Source organism: Vitis vinifera, chromosome 11, assembly GCF_030704535.1.
Source record: "Vitis vinifera cultivar Pinot Noir 40024 chromosome 11, ASM3070453v1".
Classification (NCBI taxonomy): Eukaryota; Viridiplantae; Streptophyta; class Magnoliopsida; order Vitales; family Vitaceae; genus Vitis; species Vitis vinifera.
This window is the reverse complement of record NC_081815.1, coordinates 16,401,924-16,412,447: the sequence shown is the minus strand read 5'-3', so window position 1 is coordinate 16,412,447 and position 10,524 is coordinate 16,401,924. Positions and strand designations below refer to the sequence as shown.

The 10,524-nt window shown below is 32.4% G+C and overlaps 2 non-coding genes across 2 annotated transcripts; both read right to left on the bottom strand.

Moving 5' to 3' along the window:
- Positions 1–3,426: 3,426 nt before the first annotated feature.
- Positions 3,427–3,531, bottom strand: MIR169I (microRNA MIR169i). The gene has a single exon (NR_127832.1). It is a non-coding gene; the product is annotated as a microRNA MIR169i (primary transcript).
- Positions 3,532–10,018: 6,487 nt separating this feature from the next.
- Positions 10,019–10,119, bottom strand: MIR169H (microRNA MIR169h). Its single transcript, NR_127831.1, has one exon. It is a non-coding gene; the product is annotated as a microRNA MIR169h (primary transcript).
- Between the last annotated feature and the right edge of the window lie 405 nt (positions 10,120–10,524).

The following is a 10,524-nucleotide window of genomic DNA, read 5'->3' as shown; positions in this document are numbered from 1 at the left end:
TGAAGTAATAAATAAAAGCTCTTGTCAATGACTTATTATATCATTACATAATTTTTGCCATCTGATATCCTAATCCAATTGGAAATTATTATCGACCATTTGGATTGCATCATTATTCATTGATTTTCAAATTTGCCTTAATTCTATGTTCTATTGATATGTTTGTATCCCTACGGATGAATATTAAATTCAAATTTAATGGAGTTATCATGACCATGGATTAGTCTTTATTATCAACCTTATAAGTATTAATCAAGAGGGTATTATTGTACTAAATACTGACTTATCATGCATGGTATTTTTTTATTGAAGATATATTTTACTACGTGTCGAATTAATAATTACCCAAGTTAACAAGAGTATATGATCACTTTAGGTCTCACTATAAATTTAAAGCAACTATTAATTCAAAAATTATTTCAATAAATTCTTAATATTAGGGACGTATTAAACATAGTAATTTAGAGAAATTATACATATTTACTTCATAGCATTATTGTTATATATGCCCAAAGGTCCTATTTAATGATAACACGTATACACTAGTACATCTTTCTTAGAATTCATTTCTAATCACTAAGATAAGCCGATTCCTCAATAAGGAAGATGATGTACAATAATTTCTACTTAATTTCCCAAATTTATAAACCATTGTCAACAACTTATCAAGTCATAAACATCTAATGGTTTGTGTCTTCTATCTTCATAGACCCAAACCATGTACAATGCAAGTTAATTGATCGGGTAAGTAAAATACTTATAATGTAAACATTCAACCTAATAATAATAATAAATAAATAAATAAATAAATGTTTTGGAATAACTTTGATTTCTAGGGCTAATCTAACAAAGGGAGATGTACCATCTGCATCTTTGGTTAATTTCTGGATTTTTTTTTCATGGTGACATGTATGATGGCTTATTGCTCTTTGAAGGTTTTTAATTTTCAAATTGTCTTATTTTTTTTATTTGCATGCTTCCTAGCTTTTGCTCAAAATGTGCAATAGCTAGCTACTAATTCTAGTTTTTATATACAACTAGATTCTCTACGAAGGTTTTCCCTTGGCACATTGTTGATAGAAGTATAAGGCATGGAATGTTTGTTATCTTTGTTGAGAAAGGTTTGTTTCATTACTACACTAAATCCAACACATATTATGTTTTAATATTGGCCGTACTAGTAATTGTAAACTTCAAGATACCTAGAAGTTGAATTCATTAATTGAGGTACATATATGTTGAAATTATTAGGGTACAACAAATGGCTATGGTAAGTAAAGGAAATGGAAATCCATAGAAAAAGTTTTAAAAAATGGAGGAAAATTTAAAAAATATGGGTAGACGTTCAAATGTCCTTTTGATGAATGCTCAAACATCCTCCTGATAAATGTTCAATGTCCACATTCAAGTGCCCCCCAAGGAACGTTTGAATGCCAACTCTGCCAAATTATGTTTTGAACACAATTTTAGATTTTCATAAGACCTTTTTAGTAAATTAACTTGGTAAAAACCTTAAGATTTTTTATACAAATTAAAACCCAGTTTTTAGACTGTAATTTTATTCACATGATCTCATAGCATTGTTTAGCAGTCTTAAATCTCACACTCTTTCAAGAACCTTTTTGGAATTCCTTTCAGTATAAAGGCATAGTGCATCAAACTGCTAACCTCAGCACACTGTTATTGATATTTGATATTGCCATATTCTACTAACTAGATTGTGAATATATGCAATCCAATTTTGTGGTTTGTATTTGTGCTCTCACATGTCTTTTAGGACATTGGATTTTCCGTAATGGCAAGGCCCGGTAGATTATCAGTTGATTAGTGAAGATGTTTTCATTTAGTAAAGATGTTTTCATTTTGATAGTTGACATATCATGACTTGATGTGTATACGATATGTCTTGACTTGATATGTATGGATAGGTTCATAACTTCCGCTAGTTTCTTTTCAGCTGATTGTTCAGTTTTATGCTATTTAATTCTAGTGGATTTGGAAACATTTTTTGAAATTACTTTTATTTTTTTCAAAATCCCCTTTATCTACTTCATTCACCCATTCCTTCATATGTTTGTTTGCATGGACTTAATTGATTCTTGTGCAAACAATTTGAAGTACAACATTTCTAACAAAACTAAAGCAAGGAAGAATCTTACTACAATTTTTAAGAGACCAATTGAAGACACCGAAAATTTTGTGAAAGAAAATATATATATATATATATTTTCACGACAGTATCTGCTTCTTTTCACTCTTTCATAAGGTAGAAAACCTTATAATTTTTATATGGAAATTTCTTTATATTAACGTACTTATGTAATCACTATAAACTACATACAAGTTCCTTGCCGAGTTTCAAGACACTGAATGTTGTATTTTCGCCAAGTGGCTGCATGAATTAGATGACGATAATCTCTTTTTCACTATCAAGACAACAACAGTTTCCCTACTTCTAGCAATCTGGTATGCTGTAGTCATTGACTTGCCAAGGAAAGGAATGCCCTATATATGCTGTCTCCCAGAGAATATCACATTTGATAATTTCCTTCTGATTTTGGTAATCAATATGAGTATGGTACTGATGTCTCCATTTGTGCTGCCACCCTGCCCATATTCTGTGTAAAATATCCAATTTATAAATAGACTCAATGGCACCAAATTCCGATAAAGAGATTGTGTTTAGCTTTGATCCAATCAAACAATTTAATTTTCTTTACTAGCTAGTAAATTGAATCCTTAATTTAGATACTCAGTTGACATCTTCTGATCCTCACATTTTCAAAGGTTAGATTACAATGGCACAGTTTACACATGCTAGTTATGATTAATATTAATCATTAGTTGGCACTTTGCATCCTTCCATGCTTTACTCTACTTGCTCACGGCCAACTCACGGAGCGCCTAGGATTTTCAATGGGTTGAAACTCTGCGTTTTTTATCCCTTTCTAGTTCTGTATGACATCAAGGTCAGGAAGAGCTTATTGCTTTCCTGATAAAGAATCTAGTAATGCCTTTCTGAAACCATTCTTTGCAAAGATCACTCTATAGAGTGTATGGTTATTGCTGAGAGCATGCATTTGTCTTGTGAAGACTTGGACATTTGGACGTATCATCGCAAAATGATGGTTCTGCTTAAGAAATAACCTGCATTGCATACACATAAGCACAAAAATTACGTGTGTATCAAGCACAAATTTTCTTAAAAGAAAAAGAAAGATGTGAGGAAAAAACGGATACCACCTTCATGCTCATAAGTGATGAAGAGCTTGCTCAGTTCATACCCTTAAGCACATGAAAAAGAGAAAAAAAAAATGGTAAATGAACCAAGGAGCAGGGAAATATGGAAACAAAATAATTAGTTTAAACTCTGTCTTTGGTGAATTTCCCCTAGTATATAGGTCTACAGAGGTTCGCATGAGAGGAAGAGGAGCTAAAGGAGACAGGGATAACCAGCCGTGCATGACCAGTTAAAGCCTCAAATACCAACTGAAAAATGACGGCCAGTCATCCTTGGCTCAATTCCACCCTCTCTAACTCTTCATGCAAAACTCTTAGACACAAAATTTTCTTTTAATCTAGGGATTTTCCCTCATACAAGAGCTGCAGGCTACTAATTCTATGTTCTATTCTATGCCTAGTTTCTCTTGTCGATGTTTCTTTGGAGCATTGTTGGCATTTATGTAGGCATACAAGTATGATCGAGGGATGGGAGTGCTAATATCCTCATTATTCTCAATATGGGTTGACCAACTACATATCTGATAAGTGCAGGTGTTCTAATGCCTTCTCAATATGAGAATCATCCTTATTCGCATGCACCCAAAGTCTTTTTCTGATATTTGTGTGAACTTTGGCTCAAACACAAGATTATATGCACCCCTTTGGTGTCACGTAAAGGCACAAAGATCAATTGGTTTGCTGAAATGCTAGACTCGGAATATAGGAATAGCATCTTGTGCGTTCCCAAGAGAGTATTGAAGCTTGGAATCCTTTATGTATGTCAATGTGGATTACTTCGATCTCTAAGATTTTGAAATCAATTTAAGCCCTATTTTTAGGCAGAAATTAATGATGGGAAGAGGTGAGCCTTGTGTTATTTCCGCATGTCTTTAACATTCCATCTGTGCACATTCTCTATGCCAACTATGTCTATTTTTTTTTTATTATTATTTTTTAAAAAATTGACTCTAATTTTCACTTGAAACCCTAAATATAGTTTCATAGGTAAGATAGAAGAATTCCAAAGAGAAACTAAAGTTGGAAAAGGCTCTTCATTGATGAAGCATTGTGGGGACAACATTATCTTTGTGATTTGCATGCAGGAGTGCTGGCCCTTGAGAAAACGAATAATATTCATCAAAGAATAAATGTGATTCATAAATAGCTTGTTGGATGAAGTGGTCTTTGACCTTTTTTGTCATAAACATATGGACCACATAAACTATATGCCAGAATGTATCCAAGTTGACAAATGGGTTGAGGCTTTTCGAAGTCAGAAGATGTGCTGGCAGTAGTTGTCTCCTCCCTGATTCTCAACACCTAGTGTTGCTTAGTAAGACACTTCATTCTTTTATCTCTTTCCATTAAAACTGGACTTCACTAGTTATGAATAAAATAAAAAATAAAAAATAATGGAAAATATAATTTAAACCTAAAAACAAGATTTTAAACTAATAATGTAAAAGCTATCATATAGTTTTATAAAATAAGAAGACCAAAGAAAATTTAAAATATATATATATATATATATATATTATTGTTAAGAGAAGTTGAGCAAAAGATAATAAAAAAAGGGAAGAATTAAGCCTTCACAATCATTTAGAGAATTAAAATTCAGATAATAAATTCATGAAAAAAAAATTAAGTCTTAAGATTTATTTGGACAAATAAAATTAAGATAATATGTTGATAAATAAAAAAAATGAAGTGAAAATTGAGAAAAGATCGAAGAAAGATAAGTACAAAAAAGTGATATATTTTAAGTCAAAAAGAATATATATATATATATATATATATATATATATATATATATATATATATATATATATATATATATATATTAAGTTTGCTTTTTTATTTTAATTTTTAAACAAAAAATGGCAAGTATAAAGAAAGAATTTGTACTTTGAGTTGTCAAGTTTTCTTCTATATTGAGTTTCATCAAATTTTCTTTAAAGTTATACTACAAAGCAACTAAAGAGTTAGATATTTTTTAAAAAAATACATAAGAAAAAAAAAAAAACAAAAGATAGATATTAAGAATAGGGGCTAATTTGTACAATGAATCAATTTTTTATATTTACATTTTTAGTTTATATGTACTGTTAACCATTTTCTTATTTTAAATTTTATCAACTAAAGAGTTTTTATTCGATTTTAATGGAAGGGATGAGAAGATGAGGTATTTTAACAAAGAACATTGAGTTGATATAACATTAGGTATCAAAATATTATCAACCACTTGAGAATTAAAAAGGATTTTTACCTCCTTTCTTCACTTTAGGTAATATGTCGGAGTAGAACTCGCCCATAAAGAAATGCACATATTGTGTAGTTAGTAGTGATTAATGATTTTAGCCCATCACATGGTTTAGCTTAAATAGTATAGCAAAAAGCTTCAGTTCCAAATAACAATCATTAGTAATAAAATTTCTCAAATTGATGATGTATTGATCCTTTTAATTTAGGGATGCAGGGTTAATTAGCTAATCCAAAGATGGTATTAGTCAAATTTCATGTTTTATCCATTAACCCTTTTGTGATAAATTCATAATTACAATCTGATTTGTTCCAAGGTCACAAAACTTCCTGCATTAATAGATTTTTTTTTATTTTTTATAAAGTACATCGAGGACTTTAGCATGTAGGTTTTTGTAGGGGAAATTACAGTGTTTGATGGTTGCTGGTTTAGAGGAGACTTCGCTCAGATCTTGCTATCTATAGCACATAAAATATCAATTTCAAGCGCTATTCTTGATGAAAAATTGGATCTCAATGACTACAGTTTTTAAAAATTAAAGAAAAATAAATAAAATTTATGCCCATTTTCTTATATGAGTTAATGGTCTAAATCATTATGAATGCTCTCATTGATCATTGATGTAGCATATATATAATATTCACTACATATCAAACTTTAGGGAAACAATCAGGGGGACAAGAAGGCAGATAATGAATCTATGATAGGATTTGTGGGGAAGGCCTGTCTCAGTCTGAGTGCCGTTTCTAGGCTCTATATGCATTTTTCTCCCTATTGGAACACACTATTGCTTGACATATTCCTCTTTTGTGATCATGAATTTAATTATTCCATGCATTAAGATTAATAAGTATGATAAGATTTTCGGAATTGATACTAATTTGAATTACATAAAAGTTCCCCCACCTTTGTAGGCCCGGGGTTACGTGAGGGTGCAGTTGTGAAATGAAATCCCAAAGGTTAAGTTAATCTATAATTAAATTCTGGCTAATAGCTATACTTTCAAAAGAGCAATGAGGGTCCTTTCATTTTTCGACAAAAGCTATACTTATGTTTGAATTGAAATGCTCTAGACATGATAGTTTATATGGGTATTGGTCTTCAACCTAACTGATATATACTTATTGCACCAAGTAGAAATCATCAGGAGTTCCTTCCAAGGGATGATGACTATTTGGGCATTTCCTGATTCAGCAAATTCAAGAATGAGCATGGAGTTTTCACTGTATTTTTTCCTCTTTTCGCTTGCTCGATAGGTCAAGATTGAATCACTTGCTTGTGCAAGGTACACAAATGTAATTTAATTGAAAACCGATTGGCAGTGATGCTCAACATTGTGCAATCTTTATCCATGGGATTTCGACAAAAATGTCATTTTTTTTAGAAACATTTATTAAAATATGACAATTTCAAAATTATTTTCAAATCTATTGCACCTTTGGAGATTCATCCCCTTGAAAAACGGGCTTGCCCACTAGTTTTTCTTTGAATTTATTATGCAGAGATGGGGAAGACAGTGAAACTTTTTTTTTGGGCGGACTTATTTTAAAAATCTGGGAAGCAATGACGAGGAAGTGATTGATTATTCTTATGAAGCCAAAGCCAGGAAAAAACCAATTTCCGCATTAGCTTAGTTCCCATCTCATATAAAAATAATGGTGTTAGGGGTTTCAAACTTGCCTTATATGGAAAGTTGAAAAAACTTTGGTTCAAGTACAAAAATCACCTTTTCAAAATTCAATTGAATTTGTCATTTTAAAAGATAATTTCCAATGGAATTCCTTCTAATTAACATAAATTTGAAAACATTTTTTGAATTGTCATAATTTAATTTTTTTTTAAATTACTATATATTTATATATTGTCAAAATACCCTTTTATCTACTTCATGTACCCATTCCTCTTAATGTTTGTTGCATGGACTTAATTCATTCAAGAGTAATAGTTTAAAGTACAATATTAATTTATGACACAAGTACACCATTTATAACAAAACTAAAACAAGGAAGAATTTCACTACTATTTTTCAATGTTTTCAGAATCGGATCGAACATTGAACCGGAAAAGTTATCGGTTTACGGATTAGACTAGTGGTCGAACTGGTGACGTAATAAATATATAATTTATATTTTATTAAAATTAAAAATTATTTTAAAATATATATAATTAAAAATTAATAATATTTATAATATTATTTATTCATTTTTATATAAATGTATTAATATTTTAAATTTATTAAACAAAATATATATATATTATTTAAATATGAAAATATATTGAAAATGGTAAAAGAAATTGTATTTAACATATTGAAAATGAAAAAACAAATTATGTAAATATATATATATAAATTATTTTTTGAAATAAAACCTAACAGCATAGGGGCAGGAGGTGGGTGTTGCAGGCTGCAGCAGGCAGGGGGAGGGGGGGGGGGGGGGGGGGGGGGGGCGGGGGGGGGGGCGGTGGGGGGGCGGTGGGGGGGTTTACAGCGGGTGCGGCCGGGGGAAGGCTTCACAACATTGCAAGAGGGTGGAGTGGGGGCGTTTCATGGCAGCTCCGTGCCGACAACAGTGGCTAGCTTCGAGAGAGGTTGCTGGAGGGGGGGCCGCCGGGAGAGGGCTTCACAGCACTGCAAGAGGGTGGGGTGGGGGCGTTTCAGTGGCAGCTCCGTGCTGACGACAATGACAGCTCCTAGAGAGGTTGCTGGAGAGGGAGAGGCAATTGAACCGCCCGATCTGATTCTGGTTCAACCTTTTTTTCGGGTTAATTGACCAGACCAGACCAGAAGCGTGACCGGCCAGTGATCAGTCCGGTCCGGTTTTTAAAACCATGCCATTTTTACAAGACTAATGGATGGAAGAGAAAGAAGAATTTATGAAAGAAAAAAAATATTTTCCACCATGATAGTATCTATTTCTTTTCAATCTTTCATACTACAGAAAACCTTATGACTATATTTGGTTCCAAAAAGTTTAAAGAAAAATGTGAAGAAAATAAAATAAAGAGAAAAAGTAGGGGAAAGAAAAAAAATGAAGGAAATAAAAAATAAATTTAAAGTCAATAAATTATTTTTATATATTACTTTAAATTTTTTTCATAGATTTAATTCTTTTATATATGGATTAAATAATTTAAAAATAAACACATTTTTTAAAATATTTTAATTATATTTAATCCTTTTTTTTGTATTTTTTTGCAATAAAACCAAATATAAGAAAATAATTTTTCTTAACAATTTTTTTTTCTTTCCCTAGTACTCTCCGATAACCAAACATAACCTATATATTTTATATGGAAAATTCTTTTATATTAACGCAGTTGAGTGTCAAGACACTGAATTTTGTATTATGGCCAAGTAGTGGTTGCATGAACTAGATGACGGTAATCTCTTTTTCACTATCATGACTACTGGCTGCATGATCAAGAAAATAACAGTGGCCTACTTCTTCTAGCACTCTGGTATGTTCTAGTCGTTGTATTGCCAAGGAAAGGAATGCTCTATGCTGTCCACAACTTATTGATTCTGTTATATGGGTGCGTTGAATTTGATAGTGGTGGACTTGCAGTCACTGCTCCTTATAGATGAGCTTATATAGAAGTAAAAGAAATGCATCACTCGCCTAGAAAGCTCATCATTTCTAGGGTTTGGATTTACTTCACGTTATGCTAAGAGATGTTGGACTCGGATGAGCCCATGGCTTAGATTCCATTTTTATGCTAGTATCATATCTGTCTATCATGCATGCAAAATTTTAATGAGAATATCGACTTTGATCATTTCCTTCTGATTTTGTTAATCGATATGAGTATGGTACTGATGTCTCTCATCCATTTATGCTGTCAACCTGACCAAATGCTGTGTAAAATATCCAATTAAATAGAATCAACGACACCAAATATTCATATAAAGAGATTTTCTTTAGCTTTGATCCAATTAAACAATTTAATTTTCTTTACTAGCTAGTAAACAGAATCCTTTAGATACTTAGTCGACATTTTCTGATCCTCACATTTTCAAAGGTTAGTTTACAATGGCACAGTTTATACATGCTAATTATGATTTTCAATGGGCTGAAACTCCGAACTTTTTCTTCCTTTCTAGTTCCGTATGACTTCGAGGTCAAGGAGAGCTTATTGCTTTCCTTATAAAGAATCTAGTGATGCCTTCTAACACAATTCTTTGACAAAGATCACTCTATAAAGAGTATAGTTATTACTGAGAGCGTGCATTTGTCTTGTGCAGACTCGGATCTTTGGAAGTATGCCTTTCCAAAATGATGGTTCTGCTTAAGAAAGAACCTGCATTGCACTTGCACATAAGCATCAAAATTAAGTATGTATCAAGCTTAGATTTTGTTAGAAGACAAGAAATATGAGACGAACGAAAGGAAACTGTCTTCATGCTCGTATGTGGTGAAGAGCTTCATCAATGAACCAAAGGAGCAGGGGAAAGATGGAAATAAAACTATTCATTCAAACCCTCTTGTTGGGGAATTTCCCCTAGTATATAGGTCTACAGAGGTTCGCATGAGAGGAAGAGGAGCTAAAGGAGTCAAGGATAACCCTCCGTGCGTGACCAGTTAATGCCTCAAATAGTGACAAAGGACGGCAAGCCATCCTTGGCTCAATTCCACCCTCTCTACCTCTTCATGCAAAACTCTTAGACACAGATCACCAATCATGGAAGCCAATAATTTTCTTTTAACTTATGGATTTTCCACCCCTATAAGATGTGCAGGAGCTGGCTGCTGATGGATCTTTGTACCATTGTTGGCATTTATATAAGCATACCAGTGTGAGGCAGGAGAGAGTTGGGATTCTCATTATTCTCAATCTGGGTTGGCACAGACATATGCACCCCTTGGTATCGTGTAAAGGCACCAACTGGTTGGTTGAATTAATGCTAGACTTCAGAATATTGGAATAGAATTTCATATGCTTCTGACAGAGATTAGTGAAGCTTAGAATCCTTTACATATGCCAATACGGATAACTTGTCTAAGATTTATAAATCAATAATAAGACCTTGTTTTCTTCTAGGG